The sequence below is a fragment of the Ascaphus truei genome, unplaced genomic scaffold (assembly GCF_040206685.1).
Source record: "Ascaphus truei isolate aAscTru1 unplaced genomic scaffold, aAscTru1.hap1 HAP1_SCAFFOLD_389, whole genome shotgun sequence".
NCBI classification, from domain to species: Eukaryota; Metazoa; Chordata; class Amphibia; order Anura; family Ascaphidae; genus Ascaphus; species Ascaphus truei.
This window is the reverse complement of record NW_027456719.1, coordinates 132,309-154,636: the sequence shown is the minus strand read 5'-3', so window position 1 is coordinate 154,636 and position 22,328 is coordinate 132,309.

Below are 22,328 nucleotides of genomic sequence, written 5' to 3'. Positions count from 1 at the left end.
GGAGGGGGAGATAGAGAAGGGAGTGGAGAGAGAGAGAAGGGAGAGGGAGAGCGAAGGAAAGGGGAGGGAAAGGAAAAGGGAGAGAATGGAGAGATAAGGAAAAGGGAGAGAGCATGGAAAGGGAGAGAGACGGAAGAGGGAGAGAGAAGGAAGAGGGAGAGAGAAGGGATAGGGAGAGAGAAGGGAGAGAAAGGCAGAGGAATAGAGAAGGGAGTGAGAAAGGGAGAGAGAAGAAAAGGGAGAGAGAAGGGAAAGGGAGAGAGAAGGGAAAGGGAGAGAGAAGGAAAAGGGAGAGAGAAGGAAAAGGGAGAGAGAAGGAAAAGGGAGAGAGAATGGAGAGACAAGGGAGAGGGAGAGACAAGGAAAGGGAGAGAGAAGGGATAGGGAGAGAGAAGGGAGAGGGAGAGAGGAGGGGGTGACAAGGGAGAGAGGAGGGAGAGAGAAGGGAGAGGGAGAGAGAAGGAAAGGGGAGCGGAAAGGAAAAGGGAGAGAGAATGGAAAGGGAGAGAGAAGGAAGAGGGAGAGAGAAGGAAGAGGGAGAGAGAAGGAAGAGGGAGAGAGAAGGAAGATGGAGAGAGAAGGAAGATGGAGAGAGAAGGAAGATGGAGAGAGAAGGAAGAGGGAGAGGGAAGGAAGAGGGAGAGGGAAGGAAGAGGGAGAGAGAATGGAGAGACAAGGGAGAGGTAGAAACAAGGCAGAGGGAGCGACAAGGGATAGGGAGAGAGAAGGAAGAGGGAGAGAGAAAAGGGATAGGGAGAGAGAGAAGGGATACGGAGAGAGAGAAGGGATGGATACGGAGAGAGAGAAGGTAGATGTAGAGAGAAGGGAGATGGAGAAAGAAGGAAGATGGAGAAGGGAGAGAGAGAAAAGGGAGAGAGAGAGAGAGAGAGAGAGAGAAGGGAGAGAGAGAGTGATGAGGGAGTGACAAGGGAAAGGGAGAGAGGAGGGAGAGGGAGAGAGAAGGGAGAGGTAGAAACAAGGGAGAGGGAGTGACAAGGGATAGGGAGAGAGAAGGAAGAGGGAGAGAGAGAAGGGAGAGAGAGAGAGAAGGGAGAGAAAGAGAGTGATGAGGGAGTGACAAGGAAAAGGGAGAGAGGAGGGAGAGGGAGAGAGAGAGAAGGGTGAGGGATAGACAGAGAGAAGGAAGAGGGTGAGAGAGAAGGGAAAGGGAGAGAGAGAGAAGGGAGAGGGAGAGAGAGAGAGTAGAGGGAATGATGAGGGAGTTATAAGGGAGAGAGAGAGAGAAGGGAGGGAGAGAGAGGGAGAGGGAGAGGGAGAGGGAGAGGGAGAGGGAGAGGGAGAGGGAGAGGGAGAGGGAGGAGAGGGAGAGGGAGAGGGAGAGAGAGAGGGAGAGAGAGAGAGAGAGAGAGAGAGAGAGAGAGAGAGAGAGAGAGAGAGAGAGAGAGAGGGAGTGGAGAGAGAGAGAAGGGAGAGGGAAAGCAAAGGAAAGGGGAGGGGAAAGGAAAAGGGAGAGAATGGAGAGACAAGGAAAAGGGAGAGAGATTGGAAAGGGAGAGAGAAGGAAGAGGGAGAGAGAAGGAAGAGGGAGAGAGAAGGGATAGGGAGAGAGAAGGAAGATGGAGAGAGAAGGAAGATGGGGAGAGAAGGAAGAGGGAGAGGGAAGGAAGAGGGAGAGAGAATGGAGAGACAAGGGAGAGGTAGAAACAAGGGAGAGGGAGCGACAAGGGATAGGGAGAGAGAAGGAAGAGGGAGAGAGAAAAGGGATAGGGAGAGAGAGAAGGGATAGGGAGAGAGAGAGAAGGGATACGGAGAGAGAGAAGGGATACGGAGAGAGAGAAGGGATACGGAGAGAGAGAAGGTAGATGTAGAGAGAAGGGAGATGGAGAAAGAAGGAAGATGGAGAAGGGAGAGAGAGAGAAGGGAGAGAGAGAGAGAGAGAGAGAGAGAGAGAAGGGAGAGAGAGAGTGATGAGGGAGTGACAAGGAAAAGGGAGAGAGAAGGGAGAGGGAGAGAAAAGGGAGAGGGAGAGAGGAGAGAGAGAAGGGAGAGAGAGAGAAGGGAGAGGGAGAGGGAGAGAGAAGGAAGAGGGTGAGAGAGAAGGGAAAGGGAGAGAGAGAGAAGGGAGAGGGAATGACGAGGGAGTTATAAGGGAGAGGGAGAGAGAAGGGAGGGGGAGAGAGAGAGAATGGAGAGGGAGAGAGAGAGAGAAGGGAGAGGGAGAGAGAGAGAAGGGAGAGGGAGAGGTTGAGAAGGGAGAGAGAGAGAAGGGAAAGGGAGAGAGAGAAGGGAGGTCAGGTGTTCAGGATATCCAAGCTTCAACACAGATGCTTTAATCAGTCCCTGCTTCAGCACAGGTGGCTCAATCAGGGTCTCTGTCTTCAAACAAGCCTCTGTTTGAGCCACTTGTGCTGAAGCTGTAAAATTGTGCTGAAGCTGTAAAATCCTGAAATTCAGACCAGTTTGGGGGATTAAGGACTTGAGTTGAGCAGCCATGTGTTCAAATTCTATGATACCTATTATTTACATTTGCATCTAGAGTGCTCTTTAGAAGCGGTTTGTCTCACTTAAGAGTGATTAGAATAGGCCGCAAAATCTTTTGCTGTGTACAGGAAAAAAGAGGCATAACAAACCAAGGCTGCCATCTCTTTATATCACAAGGTTACTCAGCAAACATAACAGAAAAACACAGAGAATACACAGAACAATGCAAAGAGCCACCCACAAACAGAACTGGTTGATGATAAACCAATGAATACCAAATTTCAAACCACAGAAACATTAACATTCACAGTATTTACAATCTTTAACAGAACTCTTATGGAGACAATAAAGGGGGTAGGTGCTCTGGGGAATTTCATACACAAGAGCCCCACAAACAGGGCTGGTTGATGATAAACCAATGAATACCATATTTAAAACCACATAAACATTACAAGTTACAGTACTTACAATCTTTATCAGAACTCTTATAGACAATAAATGTGGATATAAACACACACATTACAGTATGTGGGTGTATATGTGTACATTATCTCTAGGGGTAGGTGCTCTGGGCTATTTCACACAAAAGAGCCCCACAAACAGGGCTGGTTGATGATAAACCAATTAATACCATATTTCAAACTGCATAAACATTACAAGTTACAGTACTTACAATCTTTATCAGTACCCTTGTAGACAATAAATGTGGATATACACACACACACACACACACACACATTACAGTATGTGGGTGTGTATGTGTACATTATCTCTAGGGGTAGGTGCTATGGACTATTTCATACACAAGAGCCACCCACAAACAGGGCTGGTTGATGATAAACCAATGAATACCATATTTCTAACCGCATAAACATTACAAGTTACAGTACTTACAATCTTTATCAGAACTCTTATAGTCAATAAATGTGGATATGGAGAAGGGAGAGAGAAAGAAAAGGGAGAGAGAAGGGAAAGGGAGAGAGAAGGAAAAGGGAGAGAGAAGGAAAGGGAGATAGAAGGAAAAGGGAGAGAGAAGGAAAAGGAAGAGAGAATGGAGAGACAAGGGAGAGGTAGAAACAAGGGAGAGGGAGCGACAAGGAAAGGGAGAGAGAAGGGATAGGGAGAGAGAAGGGAGAGGGAGAGAGAATGGAGTGACACGGGAGAGAGGAGGGAGAGAGAAGGGAGAGAGAAGGAGAGAGAAGGAAAAGGGAGGGGAAAGGAAAAGGGAGAGAGAAGGAAGAGGGAGAGAGAAGGAAGATGGAGAGAGAAGGAAGAGGGAGAGAGAAGGAAGAGGGAGAGAGAAGGAAGAGGGAGAGAGAAGGAAGAGGGAGAGAGAATGGAGAGACAAGGGAGAGGTAGAAACAAGGGAGAGTGAGCGACAAGGGATAGGGAGAGAGAAGGAAGAGGGAGAGAGAGAAGGGAGAGAGAGAGAGAAGGGAGAGAAAGAGAGTGATGAGGGAGTGACAAGGAAAAGGGAGAGAGAAGGGAGAGGGAGAGAGAAGGGAGAGGGAGAGAGGAGAGAGAGAAGGGAGAGAGAGAGAAGGGAGAGGGAGAGACAGACAGAAGGAAGAGGGTGAGAGAGAAGGGAAAGGGAGAGAGAGAGAAGGGAGAGGGAGAGAGAGAGGTAGAGGGAATTATGAGGGAGTTATAAGGGAGAGGGAGAGAGAAGGGAGGGGGAGAGAGAGAGAGAAGGGAGTGGAGAGAGAGAGAAGGGAGAGGGAGAGCGAAGGAAAGGGGAGGGGAAAGGAAAAGGGAGAGAATGGAGAGACAAGGAAAAGGGAGAGAGATTGGAAAGGGAGAGAGAAGGAAGAGGGAGAGAGAAGGAAGAGGGAGAGAGAAGGAAGAGGGAGAGAGAAGGAAGAGGGAGAGAGAAGGGATAGGGAGAGAGAAGGGAGAGAGAAGGCAGAGGGATAGAGAAGGGAGTGAGAAAAGGGAGAGAGAAGGGAGAGAGAAGGGAGAGAGAAAGAAAAGGGAGAGAGAAAGAAAAGGGAGAGAGAAGGGAAAGGGAGAGAGAAGGAAAAGGGAGAGAGAAGGAAAAGGGAGAGAGAAGGAAAGGGAGAGAGAAGGGATAGGGAGAGAGAAGGGGGTGACAAGGAAGAGAGGAGGGAGAGAGAAGGGAGAGGGAGAGAGAAGGAAAAGGGAGGGGAAAGGAAAAGGGAGAGAGAATGGAAAGGGAGAGAGAAGGAAGAGGGAGAGAGAAGGAAGATGGAGAGAGAAGGAAGATGGAGAGAGAAGGAAGAGGGAGAGAGAAAGAAGAGGGAGAGAGAAGGAAGAGGGAGAGAGAAGGAAGAGGGAGAGAGAAGGAAGAGGGAGAGAGAAGGAAGAGGGAGAGAGAAGGAAGAGGGAGAGAGAATGGAGAGACAAGGGAGAGGTAGAAACAAGGGAGAGGGAGCGACAAGGGATAGGGAGAGAGAAGGAAGAGGGAGAGAGAGAAGGGATAGGGAGAGAGAGAAGGGATAGGGAGAGAGAGAAGGGATAGGGAGAGAGAGAAGGGATACGGAGAGAGAGAAGGTAGATGTAGAGAGAAGGGAGATGGAGAAGAAGGAAGATGGAGAAGGGAGAGAGAGAGAGAGAGAGAGAGAGAGAGAGAGAGAGAGAGAGAGAGAGAGAGAGAGAGAGAGTGATGAGGGAGTGACAAGGAAAAGGGAGAGAGAAGGGAGAGGGAGAGAGAAGGGAGAGGGAGAGAGGAGAGAGAAGGGCGAGAGAGAGAAGAGAGAGGGAGAGACAGAGAGAAGGAAGAGGGTGAGAGAGAAAGGAATGGTTGAGAGAGAGAAGGGAGAGGGAGAGGGAATGACGAGGGAGTTATAAGGGAGAGGGAGAGAGAAGGGAGGGGGAGAGAGAGAAGGGAGAGGGAGAGAGAGAGAGAAGGGAGAGGGAGAGGTTGAGAATGGAAAGAGAGAGAAGGGAAAGGGAGAGAGAGAAGGGAGGTCAGGTGTTCAGGATATCCAAGCTTCAACACAGATGCTTTAATCAGTCCCTGCTTCAGCACAGGTGGCTCAATCAGGGTCTCTGTCTTCAAACAAGCCTCTGTTTGAGCCACTTGTGCTGAAGCTGGAAAATCCTGAAATTCAGACATGTTTCGTGGCTTAAGGACTTGAGTTGAGCAGCCATGTGTTCAAATTCTATTATACTTTTTATTTACATTTGCATCTAGAGTACTCTTTAGAAGCGGTTTGTCTCACTTCAGAGTGGCTAGGATAGGCCGCAAAAGCCATTGAGGTTTACAGGGAAAAAAAGAGGCATAACAAACTAAGGCTGCCATCTCTTTATATCACAAGGTTACTCAGCAAACTTAACAGAAAAAACACAGAGAATACACAGAACTATGCAAAGAGCCACCCACAAACAGGGCTGGTTGATGATAAACCAATGAATACCATATTTCAAACCAAAGAAAAATTAACATGTACAGTATTTAAAGTACGTGAATGTGACCGCAATCACCATTATGAATAGGTATATAGGATCAAACGACAGGTGCTCAAGGGGTATAGATATAATGTTTATCAGAGTTGATCAAAAAAGATTTGATCAGAAGAGTTCCCCTTATATACAGCACTCTATTGTCATTCGTATGGTAAAGGTAGACAACAATTGGTCTTGCAGTATATTACTGCAGATCTGTCAGGTTGGCCAGAATCACTGCGGATATCAGAAAATAATAAAATTTTATTAATTCTACATAGATAATTAAAAACACATATACATTATTAAAAATCCCTTTTTGTGGCTGATATGTAAATAGGATGAGGATTATTTGGATCTCTTGCCATATATCATCATATCATGACTCTCAGAGTAATAACAGCAGGTCTGTAATTGATTTGTATGTGGCTAGCTAGCAAACAAATGTTGGCAAAAATCACAGTTTGAGATCATATCATAACTCACAGAGTAATAACAGCAGGTCTGTAAATGTTTTGTATGTTATTAACTCGCAGATAGATACTTGCAAAATTCACCATTCAAACCACAATCACTGTCTAACATATATACTGGTATTGCTGCTCTGAATAGATAATTTACAGGGCAACTCTTCTGATCAAATCTTTTTTGATCAACTGATAAACATTTACAGTATTTACAATCTTTATCAGAACTCTTATAGAGACAATAAAAAGTGGATATACACACACACACACACACACACACACACACACACACACACACACACAAACACACACACACACACACAAACACACACACACACACACACACACATTACAGTATGTGGGTGTGTATGTGTGTATATTATCTCTAGGGGTAGTTGCTCTGGGCTATTTCATACACAAGAGCCCCACAAACAGGGGTGGTTGAGCCTTTCAGGTACAGACACATCTCAAATAAACACTGATACCTTATGAATATTTCTCTATTAAACAGAAAGTAATCAGCAGCTTTGTGCTTTTTCAGTAACAGACCCTCTTTAATCACAGAAGATTCCCAGAGATAAAAAAATAAAGCAACTTACTGTATTTGAGACACACACCACTCGGTTAAACACTTTGAATTGAAGCCCAGGCCCATCTGACATCACATGATCAGTGACCAATTAGAGAATTTGTAGCAGAGACAAAAAAACTACAGTGCCCATGAAGCTTTGCTGCAAACTCATCCTGGAGTTCAAGAGTTTACAATGATTGATGTCTTACAACTGGGAGTGAGACAAATTGTAACAAAAACTAAATGTATCTATTCTGCTTATTGTAATGTCAGTGTGTGTGTCTGAGGTCCAGGGATATGTCATTTAATTGTGTGTGTGTGTGTGTATGTGTGTGTGTGTCATCTTAAATCAATCTATTCTTAACAAATAAAAATATTTTACATGTACTAATTCTCTAATTTCTTTTAATTCACTATGAATTGACTGAATTATTTTAGTATTTTTCTCTCCGCTCTTAATTATTGCTTAATTATATATTTTTTCATGTTTGTGATTCTGAATCCACACATTAGGAAGTATAGACAGTTGCTTTCTTTCTTTCTTGCTTTCTTGCTCTCTTGCACTCTTGCACTCTTGCACTCTTGCACTCTTGCACTCTTGCACTCTTGCACTCTTGTGGAGAGGGAGTGGCTCAGTGAGTAAAAGACACTGAGTGGCACTGAGAGTTTGAAGCCTGGGGCCTGGTTCAATTCCTGGTGTCAGATCCTTGTGACCTTGGGCAAGTCACTTTATCTCCCTGTGCCTCAGGCACCAAAAACATAGATTGTAAGCTCCATGGGGCAGGGACCTATATTATATTATTATAAATTATATTATTATATTATTGAGCATTTCCCATTTTAAATGCAAAATTACTAACTAATATGTTTTTCTCCTTGTGCTATGAAATGCCTTATTTGAATCCAAAACTCATTGTATGAGGATAGACGCCATTGATTTTTCTTTCATTATTGCACATATGAATGTACAGCTGCAGCAGCAGCGGCCTTTATTCGAACACTTCACGCTGTGTATACTTCAGAATACCCATGTAGTGGCACGTGATCTCTTCCAACCTTCCCGCCTTATCACCCACTATCACTGCTTACTGAATAGCAGTAGGCATTAAGTGCTTGATAAGTGGCTTATGAACGCTTACTGCATAGGCGTGTGTGTGTGTCTGTGTCTATCTGAGGTACTGAGATACAGTAGGTCATTTAATTGTGTGTGTGTGCATGTACAAACTAAAAAAAAGTAACAGTGTTATTATAGCAATTACCAGTGTTACAAATATAGAAGTGCAAATAGCTAAAATGTAAGGAATCTACCGTTTTTTTAAAAAAAGGGGGGGACTATTCCATTGTGCATTTCACTTAATGTGACTTATTACCTTGCAATTAGATTTCTAGATATCTCTTGTATTTTCTAGGGTTACTCTTTGGGAGTATGTGTGAGAGCAAGAGACGGGTTGAGTGAAAGAAATAGAGTGGGAGTCAGGGTGAAAAAATGGAGAGAAGGGAAAGTGAGAGAGAAGGGAATGTGAGATAGAAGGGAAAATGAGAGAGAAGGGAGAGGGAGAGAGAAGGGAGAGGGAGAGAGAGCAGAGGTAAAGAGTGGTGTTTAAAGAGGGGGCAGTTTTAGTCGGGGAAGTAAGGCAAGGGTCATATCGAGAGAGATAAAGGGGGAGTGAGTGATAAAGGGAGAGAGAAAGGGGGAGAGAATGAGCTCTTAAAACAGGACTGCTTTAATGTTTTTAAAGCCTAAGAAATCAGATCAACATACACTGAAAATGAAGGATTTTTTAAAACCGATCGAATTGGCAGAACCAGACTGAAACAGCTTCGTACAAAGCCTTTTTAGATACAGATTGGACATGCGAGAAGGGCTTGCAGCATAGCAAACCATGCCAATTCGCATCTAGAGTGCTCTTTCGAAGTGATTTGTCTCACTTCAGAGTTTCTAGACTAGGCCGCAAAATCCTTTACGGTGTACAGGAAAAAAGAGACATAAAATACCAAGTCTATTTCAAAACAATGAATGCAACTTAAAGACTCAACATATCTGGCTGATGAATGCAAGGGTTAAACCTGGGAATACTATATTTTCAGTGTGACATGACCCTATTAAGATGCATTTCTCAAGGTTTACAAGTTACTGTATGGTTATTTTGCTGTTTAAAGTTTTTCTACCTTTTTTTGTTTAATTTCTTGAAATTACCTATGTACTGGTAGGAAGATAAATGTTTGAACAGGGGTTCTCAACTCCAGTACTCAAGCCTGTCCAACAGGTCAGGTTTTCAGGATATCCCACCTTAAGCACATGTGGTTCCATCAGGGGCTCAGTTTTCAACCAAGCCTCTGATTGAGCCAAGATATATGACACATATTACTAATGCAGGAATAAGTCATCAGAAATACTGCACCGACACACTTTATTCGAGCAAATACCCAGTATGTACCTGGCAGATACCTGGAATGCGCCGCTCCTCACCTCTGACAAGCCCCATTGTGTTTGCCTTCCCAGCCTGGGTTCATGCCTGGCTGACGGGCGGCTGATCTGTTAAATGATAATGATTAGGATTTAATAGGCTGCAATGCTTCGCGTGTCTACCAGATGGCATAAATTCATGAATTGTAATGCAGTATATATATATATACTGTGCAGTATTGCAGCTAGCGGGAATAAAATGCTTCAATCCCTGCTTGGAAAATACCTCAATGCACTCGGGCAGAAAACAGTCACAAACCTCAATACACCCGGGTATACCCGAATTCGTGGGACTAGCCGAGCTCGAATAAAGTGTGTCGCCAGTGTAGGCCCCTTGTTCAAAACAATATAACCATTTTCTCCTGGGATGTTGGAAGCATTAATATGCCTGATGACGCCATATGCTGGGCACAATGACCGAGATAGCAGCTGAGAGAAAGAGCAGAGAATGTAATAGTGTTTAAAATTGTTTCCCAATAGCTCAGATATAGCGATCAGTGAAAGAACAGTGTCCCATCAGCAGTGGCTGGACTGGATGTCTTGCTCACAAGTGCTATGTAATGTGGAAAAATGTTGCACACCAAAAATCAAAATAAATCTGAGATACTAATACCAGTGGGAGTCCGAGTGAAAAAATGGAGAGAAGGGAGAGTGAGAGAGAAGGGAGCGAGAAGGGAGTGGGAGAGGGAGAAGAGGTAGAGAGAGGTGATTAAAGATTGATTAGTTTGAGTCAGGGGAAGTGAGGCAAGGGTCATATAGAAGGAGATAAAGGGGGAGTGAGTGATAAAGGGAGAGAGAAAAGTTGAGAGATAAAGGGGGAGAGAATGAGCACTAAAAACAGGACTGCTATAACGTCTTGAAAGCCTAAGAAATCAGATCAACATACATAGACCTGAAAATGGAGGATTTTTTAAACCGATCGAATTGGCAGAACCAGACTGAAACAGCTTCTTATCAGCCGTCTACCACTGAGATGTATATTCTTTCAGTGGTAGAGAATGTATCATACCCTCCATTAGCAGTGTCTGATTACAATGGCTGCAGTGAAAGAAGTTAGGGTTAGGGTATCCTGAAAACCTGGCCTGTTTGCGGCTCTCGAGGACTGGAACTGTGCAGGCCTGGCTTACAGCATAGCAAAGTAGGCCAATTCACATAAAGAGAGCTATTTAGAAGTGGTTTGCCTCACTTCAGAGTTACTAGAATAGGCCACAAAATCCTTTGCGGTGTACAGGAAAAAAGAGGCATAACATACCAAGGCTGCCATCTCTTAATATTACAAGGTTACTAGATGCTCTGCAGAATTTTATAAATGCAGTAATTAATTGAAGCCAACTAAAGTGTCACTAATTTTAAATATCTTGGCATTTGGTTTCACTCCCATTTAAAATTTGAGTTGCATATTGATAATCTGACATCCAAAATCATTGCCAAACTGGGTGTACTTTATAGGAACAAATCCTCCCTAGGCCAAGGTGCATGATGGGTTAACTTTTGTATCTTACAGACATGCTTAAATGTAGTTAGTACTGCATTGCTGTGAACAGGACACATAGTGGAAAGTTACCTTAATTAAGAGAAACTCTCCAGAGTTGTATGGGAGTCTCCTGGGCCCTCCCCTAGGTCATGCTTATAGTGCCAGCAACGCGACTGGCGAAGTGACGGGTGACGTCACCTGCGAAAGTTATAATTTAACTTTCGGGGATGTCGCTGGCGACATGGGCATTGATTGGTTCAGAGGCTGTCACATGTGGCGACAGCCTCTGAAAAATCTGATTTCCCCAGCTCCAAATTTTGAGTCGCCAGCGTTACTCCCGTCGCGTCGCACTTACTATAAGCGCTGCCTAACTGGGATGTATACTGAATGCCTGGATGTGTTCTCTGACACATTTGTACAGCAGAGAAATGTGCCAGACTCTCAACTGTGGCAAAGCTGATAGTATACTCAGGACTGCGTGCAGTAAAAATTGATCACATAATAGCAACTATTGGGAGTCCCCTGGTTGTTGATGACATCATGAGCGCTATCCTGAGTGTCATAGAATGCTGAAATATATCCAAAGCTATGTATCCAATAAATTGAGCAGAAAGAGATAGGGGAAACTGTCCAAGCATTGCTGGAGTCAGAGGTAATATGGACCACAGCCAGTTTGTTCAACTATCTGGGCTGTGGAAATACCAGATGGGTAGTGTAGGGTGGCTGTGCACTGTAGAACCCTAAACACAGTAGTGCCACTGTTGGTCGCTGTCATCGCTGACGTAGTTACTTTGGTGGAACATATGCTGTGAAGTATGTATATACAATTATACCAAGGTACAAAAATAGGAGAATGAGAAAAGGAACATAGAGTAGTACGTCTTTGGCTAAGAGAAGAAGAAACCACTTGATTGTCTCTCTCTCTCTCTCTCTCTTTTTATATATATATAAAAATATAAAAAAGTGTAAAATGGGGGGGTTTGCGAGGTGTGAAATAGGCCTTGCAACACTACCATTTGAGTAAAAGTTGTGCCCTAAAAAAATTGTCATGGTAGGTGTGCTATGGGGTAGGGAGGGGGGCCTGATCCTTGCATTTGTCCTGGGCCCCAAGATTTCTGCTGGCGGCCCTACTGACAAGGGATTCCTCAAATTGGGCCCAGCAGAAGCTACTTCCCAAGCAAGCAATTGCCTTTTTATATTATTTGTTCTGCTTTTTACTATTATCAGTATATATATGTAACATCGCCAAAAGAAGGGTCGTGCGGTCACTGCTGTATTTCATCTCCTGTCTGCACCGCTGATAAGAGGCATAGAGGAATTTGTGAGGGCGGACCCTCGCTCTCGCAGAGGGGAGGGGTTTGATGTCTGTCTGTGTGTGTGTGTGTGAGAGGGAGAGAGAGAGTGTGTGTGTAAGAGGGAGAGTGTGTGTGTGTGTGTGTGTGTGTGTGTGTGTGTGTGTGTGTGTGTGTGTGTGTGTGTGTGTGTGTGTGTGTGTGTGTGTGTGTGTGTGTGTGTGTGTGTGTGTGTGTGTGTCACCCACCCTGTTTCCCTCTGTCTCACTTTCTGTCGCCCTCTGTCTCACTTTCTGTCACCCTCTGTCTCACTTTCTGTCACCCTCTGTTTCCCCCTGTCACCCTCTGTCTCACCCTGTCACCCTCTGTCTCACCCTGTCACCCTGTGTCACACCATGTCACCCATTTTCTCCCTGTCAACCTCTGTATCTCTCGGTATCACCCTGTCATTCTCTGTCTCACCCTGTCACCCTCTGCCTCACCCTGTCACCCTCTGCCTCACCCTATCTCACACACTCTCTGTGTCTCACACACTCTCTGTGTCTCACACACTCTCTGTGTCTCACACACTCTCTGTGTCACACACACACGTACACTCTCTCTGTGTCACACACACACTCTTAACAAGGACTAATTGTAGTATAATGTAATACAATAAATAAACATGTCAAAAACGAATGTTGTTCTTACTAGGAATTTATTCAATTTTTTTTAAAGCGGGCCTGGGGCGGGGCTAGGTGATGAGTAGATTTTTTTGTTCAGCGAGTAGATTTTTGGGTGATTTGTCAACCACAATATATATATATATATATGTAAGGGGGCCACTCCCGGCTTCCCTGATGTTCCTTTGCCCCTTGCCTTACCCCTGTGGCAGTGGGGGAAGGGGATGGCGACTTTTCCCAGTTGGCGCCGCTATCTGTGCCGGCGCCGTCGGGGGCCCTGATGCTCGAGCATGCGCAGATAGCCACAGCGGCCATGTTGTGTTTGGTGCGAGGTTCGTGCAATACGCAGAGGTTGGCAAGGGTAGTGGTGGCCATTACAAGTGTACAGGAGATCTGGTAGGTTGCGCAGGTGCAGTTATGTGTAGCGGTGGCCACTACAGCTTTGCACAGGTGCAGTAGAGACCGCGCACACAGTCCCCATAGGAAAGAGGTTCTGAGTGGACTACATCCCCCAGCAGCCTCTGGTGAATGCCCTATGTTCCCTGTCACCTGCAACCAACCAGCCACTGAGACTTGCAGATTCTCTGCAGCAGGGAATTTGATACATTGTTTTGTGCAGTCAGGAAGCAGACTGGGAAGCACGTGAGTGAGTGAGACTTAGGGGACAAAGGGGGAAAGAAGGTGGGCAGAGAGCTGCGAGATTCTGCCCTAGGCCAGAAATCCCCAGGCTAGAGTTGAGGCCCTGACTTCCCACTAGTGAGGGTGGGTGGTCACAGGGACAGGCCCTAGTACAGGAACCTGTCACTTTAGAGAGAGAGAGAAGTGAAGGAAGCAGAGACTGTCGCAGCACCATTACAGAGGTTTAGGATCAGACCTCTTCAAGCACAGCAGCAACCAACCGGGTGGGATCGCCCTGGAAGGTAACCCTGACGTATCTTCACCGTCGGATCCTTTGCGAAGTCTGTTTGCAGGTCCTAGCGCTGGAGCGCTCGGCAGGTAACATCCATAAGTGCACCAACTATAAATCAGTACATAGTGGCTGTGCAGTCACACACACACATACCTTACTTTGGGGGTGGGGTTGTGGTGTGGGGAGTTGGACATGGTGTGGGTACACGGTGAGGGGTTGCATCCTGCGAGACACGTGAGTTACTGTGTCTCCTAGAAGAGAGACACTTAATGTATGACATGCATAGTTATGTTACTGTTAGAAAAGTCACTGTTCTTTTATATGCTGTGTGCGTGATATTATATTATTGTCCTGTGAGGAACAACTCCCGCTCTGCTTGGAGCCATCACAGGTGGAGGCGCTGCACCATATAGTATTGTTCAGGAAGATACACCCCAGGCTCTTATTGGCAGAGGCTCAGGCCTCCTGTGAGCCTCACAGGTAAAGCACCACACTGGGTAATACATATAGCTCCCCTCACATGCACCCTATCTGCGATTGGGTGGGGGAATATGGGTTACATATATATATATATATATATATATATATATATATATATATATATATATATATAGTACCGACACACTTTATTCGAGTGTGGCCGGTACCGCAAGCCGGGAGATTTCCCGGCTTGCTAGTGGCCGCCCCTCGGCGTGCCGCGCGTCATAGACGCGCGGTCACGTGTCTTCGGGAGCGTGCGCCCCCTGCACGCGCGTCCAGGGGCTCCCCGAGGGAGCCCTGGTGTCCCGCGATCGCGGGACAGCGGCAGGGGGTTCCGGGGGACCCGGCGGACCCGGCAGCGGTAGGGAGAGCGCCCCGATCGGAGGGCGCTCTTCCGCTGCTTCGGCGCGCGCCCGTCACTCTCGGGCGCGCGCCAGGCTACTGCTGCGGCCAAGAACGGGCAAATGCTCGAATAAACTTGGCCGCAGCAGTATATATATATATATATATATATACAGTGGTTGACAAATCACCAAAAAATCTACTCGCCACACAAAAAAATCTACTCGCCACCTAGTACCAAACGTGTGCTGCTTGGGCCAATATTTACTCGCCCGGGGGTTAAATCCACTCGCCCGGGGCGAGCAAATGTATAGGTTTGTCGAACACTGTATATATATATATATATATATATATATATATATATATATATATATATATATATATATATATATATATATATATATATATACTTATTATTAGGCTATAACTGCAGCACTGATTATTGTGCTACCTAGTTCTTGTTGGTTCTTAATAGATTGCTATGAGGGATATTGTTATATGCACTTATGATATAATACACCTCATTTAGCAATCAGGACGCCACACTCCATATATTTTAGCACCCTCCCCATCAGTTACATATGTTGCTGGTACCATGGTTTTTTACCTCACTACTTCTTATTGGGACTCACACTGGTACTGTCATTTAGCGCATGAATATTTATTTTGTTCTAACAAAATTAACACAGTATAGGAAAATATGCATTTGTCAGAGGGAAAGGCCAATAATCTGGAGTCAGGTCACCCTAATGTATATTAAAAATAAACACAGGCCTGTCTGATACTCCCTGATATTATAAAGTAAAGAGGCCACTCTATAATAAATATTTACACAGGCCTTTTTAAGTCTGTCCCTAATAATCTGTAATCAGGAGGTCATTATAAATGTTAAAACAGTAGTGGTACTGTGATATTAAAGTGACAATCCCATACAAGTTTAATTCAGCCCAAATCCACACAATAATGTTAATAAATGCATTATAAATATCACATGACCATATGTATACTGTCTTAGTTCATGGCTGTGTTATTACATCATTACATGTGTAATTAAATCCGTGACATTCTCAGGCTCCCCCCTTCTGTGACAATCATACAGCCGGGCCGTTACATTGCAACACACTAATCCCGCCCCTAGTGACATCACGTGATCAGTAACCAGTCAGAGAAGCTAAAAGGCAAAGAACTACATTTCCCACAATGCACCTCGTGGAGTGTGGCTAGCAGCTACACCTTCTCTCACTAGTTTGTCTCCTGCGAGCTTCCGTACACAGCGTCTTGTTAGAGTGGGGCGTGGACATGTGTAAACTTCAATGGTGGGAAAATGAGACAGTTTTAGCTGCTAGCTGAGCAGTGGTACAGCGCTCTGTAGAAGGCGCTCTCAGTCGGGTGAGTGATTTTTCAATGTGTGTGTTTATTTTATTTCATTTCTCATTTTACTTTCACTTTAAGTACTGCATGCTTATTTTTTTCTGTGGGCATTTAGGGATTTAAGTGCTCCGTGAGCCGAGTCCTCCATTGAAGGAGGAGCTATGAGGCCAACCTATCACAGCTACTGTACCATCTTCAGTTGCTTTCAGTACACTGATTAATCCACGGCACAGAATATGCAACTTCAAATACATCTATCAACTGTCTATATGTTAAGCCCCCGGACAAGCATTTGCTTGTTAGTTATACACTAGTTTCATACAAGCACTTCACACAGGGGGCTTCAACTTAGGTAGTACTTGACCGGCCGGTCTGAGTGTTCTCATTTCCATATATTTCTTGCCTCTACACTTTATTTACATACTTTGTACTTATTACTGCAGTGTAGCATTTTTCCCCACACCTTAAGGTTCAGTTTATAACAGCTTTGTAGGTCACCACTGCTCCTCATTTTAACCATTTATGTGTATGTGATTAATAAACCTTTATTGATACAATTTGTGTATGTTAGAGTGCTATTCAGGGGATTCTTTTTTTCTGTGTTAGTTTTCATATATATGTGTGTGTGTGTGTGTGTGTGTGTGTGTGTGTGTGTGTGTGTATATATGTATATATTTATGTATATATATTTGTGTGTGTGTGACCTTGGGCAAGTCACTTCATATCCTCTGTGCCTCAGGCACCAATGTCATAGATTGTAAGCTCTATGGGGCAGGGACTTGTGTCTGCAAAATGTCTCTGTATAGCGCTACGTAAAACTAGCAGCGCTTTAAAAGAACATGCTGTTATTATTATTATATATAAATGTGTATGTATTTATTTAAATAGCACTATTAATGTATATAGCGTTTCACAGTAGTAATACATGTGAAAATCCTATAAATAACAAATACAAATATCAGGTCATGGGAATAAGTGATTTGGACATAAAAGTAACATTTCGGAAGTGTGGACAACTAATACATCTTGTAGATTGCCTTTACAGTGTGATGTCATTGATTCAGTAGATTGTGTGCAGACCAGGACTGCAGTACAGTGTCACTCACATGGATGACTTGCGTGGTAGAAGCTCAAGAACAAGGATGTCAAACTCCAGTCCTCGAGGGCAGCAAACAGGCCAGGTTTTCAGGATATCCCTACTGAAAACCTGGCCTGTTTGGGACCCTCGAGGACTGGAGTTTGACATGCATGCTCTAGAAGGAGCACAGCTGTGGGTGGGAGGTGGATTTGCTTTGCATCAAATGGTTTGGAGCAAGGTTTATTGTATGTATTATCATAATAACAATGCAATGCTTAACTTTTATTTCAGGAGGGATGACTGCAGAACAGAAGTGAATATTGAAGCCATGTGTTCCTTTTCTTGCAAAAGAGAAAATTTGAAGGACAGTTGAAGAGAAGGAAAATTACTACACAGAGACAGATAAGCAATGTGTATATTTCTCATTTACCATTTAGTATTTGTCGTTTTATTGACTCCACACAATCCGGCTGCTACGGGTTTCACATTGAATATTTTCATCTCTACTCTACCCCTTCCTGTGATCTGAACCATGCAAGTTTTCGTTGATTCAATACATCATGAGTAGAGGGTGGCTACAGTATGAAGTAAAGACCCAAGGACCACATCTACTACCATTCATAACAAGAACATGTGCAGTAGCGCACAGCTGCAGTTCTATGTGATTGTTATGAAAGGTTGAGGTGGTAAATTCTATGAATCTGGAGTGGGATGGATCCTGTTTGCATCATATGGTTTCATCTAGGCCAGTAGATTATATAACTCTCAGTACAGGTTACACATGGCATCAGTATTAGTGATTTAAAGAGGAGGAAAGCTTCAATGTGGAGAACAAAGCCAAGTAATGTTGAAGTTACTCCTTTTACCATTTACTTGGTCAGTCTGTACTGTCTACTCTCCACACAGCTGCTAAGGATCTTCCATTTTAAATACTTTCACCTCCTATTCTGCACTGCTTTGCTGCCCATTATTCAGAGATGCGTTCCAGTCATGTTTAGCACTCTGAATCTCTCTGCAGTCATTGGTTCAGCACATCATGGGTAGAGCATGGCTACAGATACAGCAAGCTATTATTATTTTACCGGCTGATCACCCATAATATTGCATTAAAACATAGAATATCACTTAATTTCCAAAAGATTCAGTGATGCTGATAATGCAGAATCTCACAACATTTCCCATCATAATGCCATAATGCACAAGTGGGAGAAATAATCCTTGCTATATCTGTACATTGTGTGACGTATTACCTCAATGACCAATGAGAGCAAGTACATCTTCTGTATAGAGCGGCTGTGTTATGATGCAGTTATTGATCATCATTGACATAATCACAAGAATCTTATGCAAAGGGAAATTGTCCGCAGCGAAGTGAGATTTCAGCCCCCAAACGTCTGTAATATTAATGCAATGTCTTACTTTTGTTGCAGTGAACACTGAAGAGACGGATCTACTACAACACTGTACAGGATGAGCATACGCTACAAGCAGCAAAATGATCTTGCAGTTGACAGTATGTTGTTCTGGTAATGTGCACAATTATTATTTATGGGCTACACACCACAGTGCTGGACATATTCTGTTAACTTCAACTCTACTCCTAACATGGAGATGTCTTCCTGGTGTTACTGATTCAGTACATCATATGCACAGTGTGGTTATGATATGATGGATTGATTTAATGAACCCACCAACCAATGATGACATCTGCATCATCTTCTGGAAAGTGCAGCTACAGCATGATATTATCAGCATTAGGTGCGGTATAATCAGAGGTATCTATGTGCTTTTGTGCCTGTTTTAAGTCCTCCAGCTTAACGCCCCTACACCTCCCACTACACAGGCATACTTACTTATGCATACACTGACATCTGGCATACCTACACACACCCCAGGGCCACTTCCTTCCCCTGATGTCAGGGAGAGGATGGGCATGCAGAGTGCAGTAAGTCTCCACGTTACTCTGGCCAACAGTCTTGGCCTACCTCCAGCATCTGTCACCCACAACATCTGTTCCCTCCTTGTAAAGTGCTGAACTATCTCACCTGGGTCAGTGCTATAGCTGATCACAGTGCCCGATCAGGATGTCACTGTGACAGGCAGCAGTGCAGATTGACCGGTCAATCAATGCAGTGCCGCAACATATGCACTAAATGAGATTTCCGTGCCCCCAGTCAGGTTACTCCCTGGGCAGTGACCCTGCTCACACCCTCCCCTAGTTCCACCTCTGATCACAATTATCTCTCTTGGAGAGTGTAGCAAATTGGAGTTGGGGGAATCTCACCTCTGCCATGCATGGTCACAATCTGGGCACAGGACCCAAATAGTGGGCAATGTGGCACTTCTTACAGTAGAGAATAAGTAACTTTATTCTTTACTTGTGTATTAAGGACCTTATTTGCATTAAATTCAGTCCACATGGGACCAAGACTTTCTGGCTTACTGAACAAAGTGGAATTGTTTCGTAGAGGGTGGAGAATTGTATTTTATCTGAAATTACCCCCTCTGCACAAAATACAAACAATTATACCCATACAAGTACCTTGTGGAAGTTGTTGCCCTCTATCTTCCTGTGGTCTCTCCCTGTTTCTCACCGTGCCTCCTCCCATTTCCTTGCACCTCTGCGTCTCCGCATATATCCCTATACTCAGAGCCGGCTCCGGTCAGTGACATGGGATGCCCAAATATGAGCATACCCATATATGGGCATCCATGCCACTGACCGGAGCCCGCTCTGTTGCGGATATGGAGAGAGACTGGGAGATTTACATCCCCTTATAATTCATATGGTGCATAGTACCGGCACGTATTGTTTTACCGGTACTGTGTACCTTCCTACTTTCACACTGGTACAGTATATGCTGCAGTGGGGCTGAGAGGGATATATTGGTAACACATAGTCATTGTTGGGGGAATTCAATCCATTTTGAAAATAGTAATGAAATGTTTTTTACTTTTCTTTTTTTTCAGTAATGAAGAATGAAACATTTCTGTTAAAATTGAATTGGAGGTGAACTGGATTCATCATCAACTCTGCACCAGTGTGAATTGATGTTCTTTAATGTTCTGATAAGGTACATGCAACATCTCTTCCTCAACCCCTGCACCACTCTCTGCCTCTTGCCTCTCTCTCTCCACCTCCCTGCTAAGCGTATTAACCCATCTAATGTAATCCACATTCCATGTCTCACTTTACTCTTCACTTCTCACGTGCCCTCTGGAATGACTGCTCTCTGACTAACAAGGTCTATTTGTACATGACCTCTTCTGCTCTCATCATCCACCACCTCTCATTCCCCTCACCCCTGTCCTACTCGATACCTCAGCTTAATTGAACTCTCTCCTCTGACATCTACCCTTATCTCTAACCTCTCCTCACTTTCTGCTTAAACTAACTATCTTGTTAACTCTTACAATGCTATCATCTCCTCCTCCCTCCTCCTCCATCATCTATATGCCCCTTCTAGGCTCTGACACACTCATCCCTCTAAGGCCGTGATTATCATGGGCACACGCTTGGTCGTCCACAGTGCGTGCGAGCGATGCAGGGCCTCCCCGTCGCCTCGGACCTCAGTGCAGGGATTGCTGGAGCGACAGGCATGCGCTAACTTTGCCTTCTGTTGCGTGCTTACTATAGACGCAGCCTAACCCATGCATTGGTTTAATTCACAAGCACGCTCTCATCACACTTCATCACATCACACTGCTGCTCTTAACACCTATGGAGGAAATCTCACAGTCTGATTTTCTACACTAAACCTTTGTCCTGTTCTGTAAAACTCTGCTCCTTTTTTTAAGGTCAAACACTACTTTTTCCTCACTCATCAACACTCCAATTTCATTCACACTGTCTTCTATGTATTTGAGTCCCACCACTGACTTTCTCCTCCCACTTAACAACCATCCTTTATTTCTCCTCAAGCCTTTGCTCACTTGAGGCAAGGTGGATGCCATCCACAAGTAGATTCGTTCTCTCCCTTCCCCCTCTCTCTTTTTCTATCTAGATCTCATTGCACTCTTGACTCCTTTTCTCCTGTCACAAAGCTGGAACCTGATCTTCTCTTCTCCCTCTACCACATGCCCTCTCAATCCTATATTCTCACTCTCACCCACATCTTCAATTCCTCCATATCCTTTGGCTCTTTCAACTCTTCCTTTTAAGCATGCAGTGGTCACCCCTATTCTCAAAAATAACCTTGACCTTGTGTGAATTTCTAACTATCGCCCTGTATCCGTCTTACCATTTGCCTCCTAATTGCTAGAACGTCTTGTGATCTCCAGTTTGATCAACATTCTTAAATCACATGCTCCTCTGGGCCCTTCACAATCTGCCTTTCCCAATGTAACCAATTATGTACATAAAGAAAATTCCCAAGGTCCATTTTACTTACTAATCCTGCTTGATCTCTCTTCTGCTTTTGATACTGTCAATCACTCTTCTCATTCATATTCTAAACTCTTTCTTCGTATCCGCAGCAAACTTATATCCTGGTTTTCATCATACTTCTCCATCACACATTCTCCATCTCTGTTGCTAACGTGTCTTTGTCTCCTGTTGTTTTGTCTGTTGGTATACCTCAGGACTCTGTTCTGGGACCTCTCTCACTACATACTATCACTAGTTGACCTTATCAACTATTTTGGCCCTTGATATCATCTCTATGCAGATGATACACACACCTATCCACCCTACCGTCACTCCTGCAATTTAGTTCCTAGTTTCGGGTCGCCTCCTGGCTATATCCTCCATGGATGACACTCTTCTGCCTTAAACCTAATGTCTAAAACTGAGCTCCTCATATTTCCCCCTAAATCTGGCCTAATATCACCTTTCTCCATCGCAGTAAACAGTACTACCATCATCCTGTCATGAAAGCACATTGCCTAGGAGTAACATTTGACTCTTCCCTTTCCATCTTCATTCACGACACTGGCTAAAGTTTGTCGATTCTTTCTCTGTAATATTTCCAAGATTTGCCCTTTTCTCTGTCAATCTACTGCTAAAACGCCAATGCATGCCCTTATCGTATGGGTTAACATACTGCTAACAGGGCTCCCTGCTTCACAACTTTCTCATTTGCAATCTATCCAAAACTCTGCTGCTTGAATAATTTCCCTTTCTCCCACAACAGTATCTGCTCATCTCCTCCTCCTCCTTAAATCCCTCTCCTTGCTTCCCATCAAGTTTCAGATCACCTACAAAGTTCTCCTCCTTACCTTTTTGTTAAGGTTCTCTATTAGTGGTGTACCGAGTACCCGGCGTTACCCGACACATTTCCAGCTACCCGGACATTACTCGAAACCGGCCACTGAGAAGTGGACTTGGCCGGGTAATACCCGGCGTCGGGTAATGTCAGGGCAGCTGGA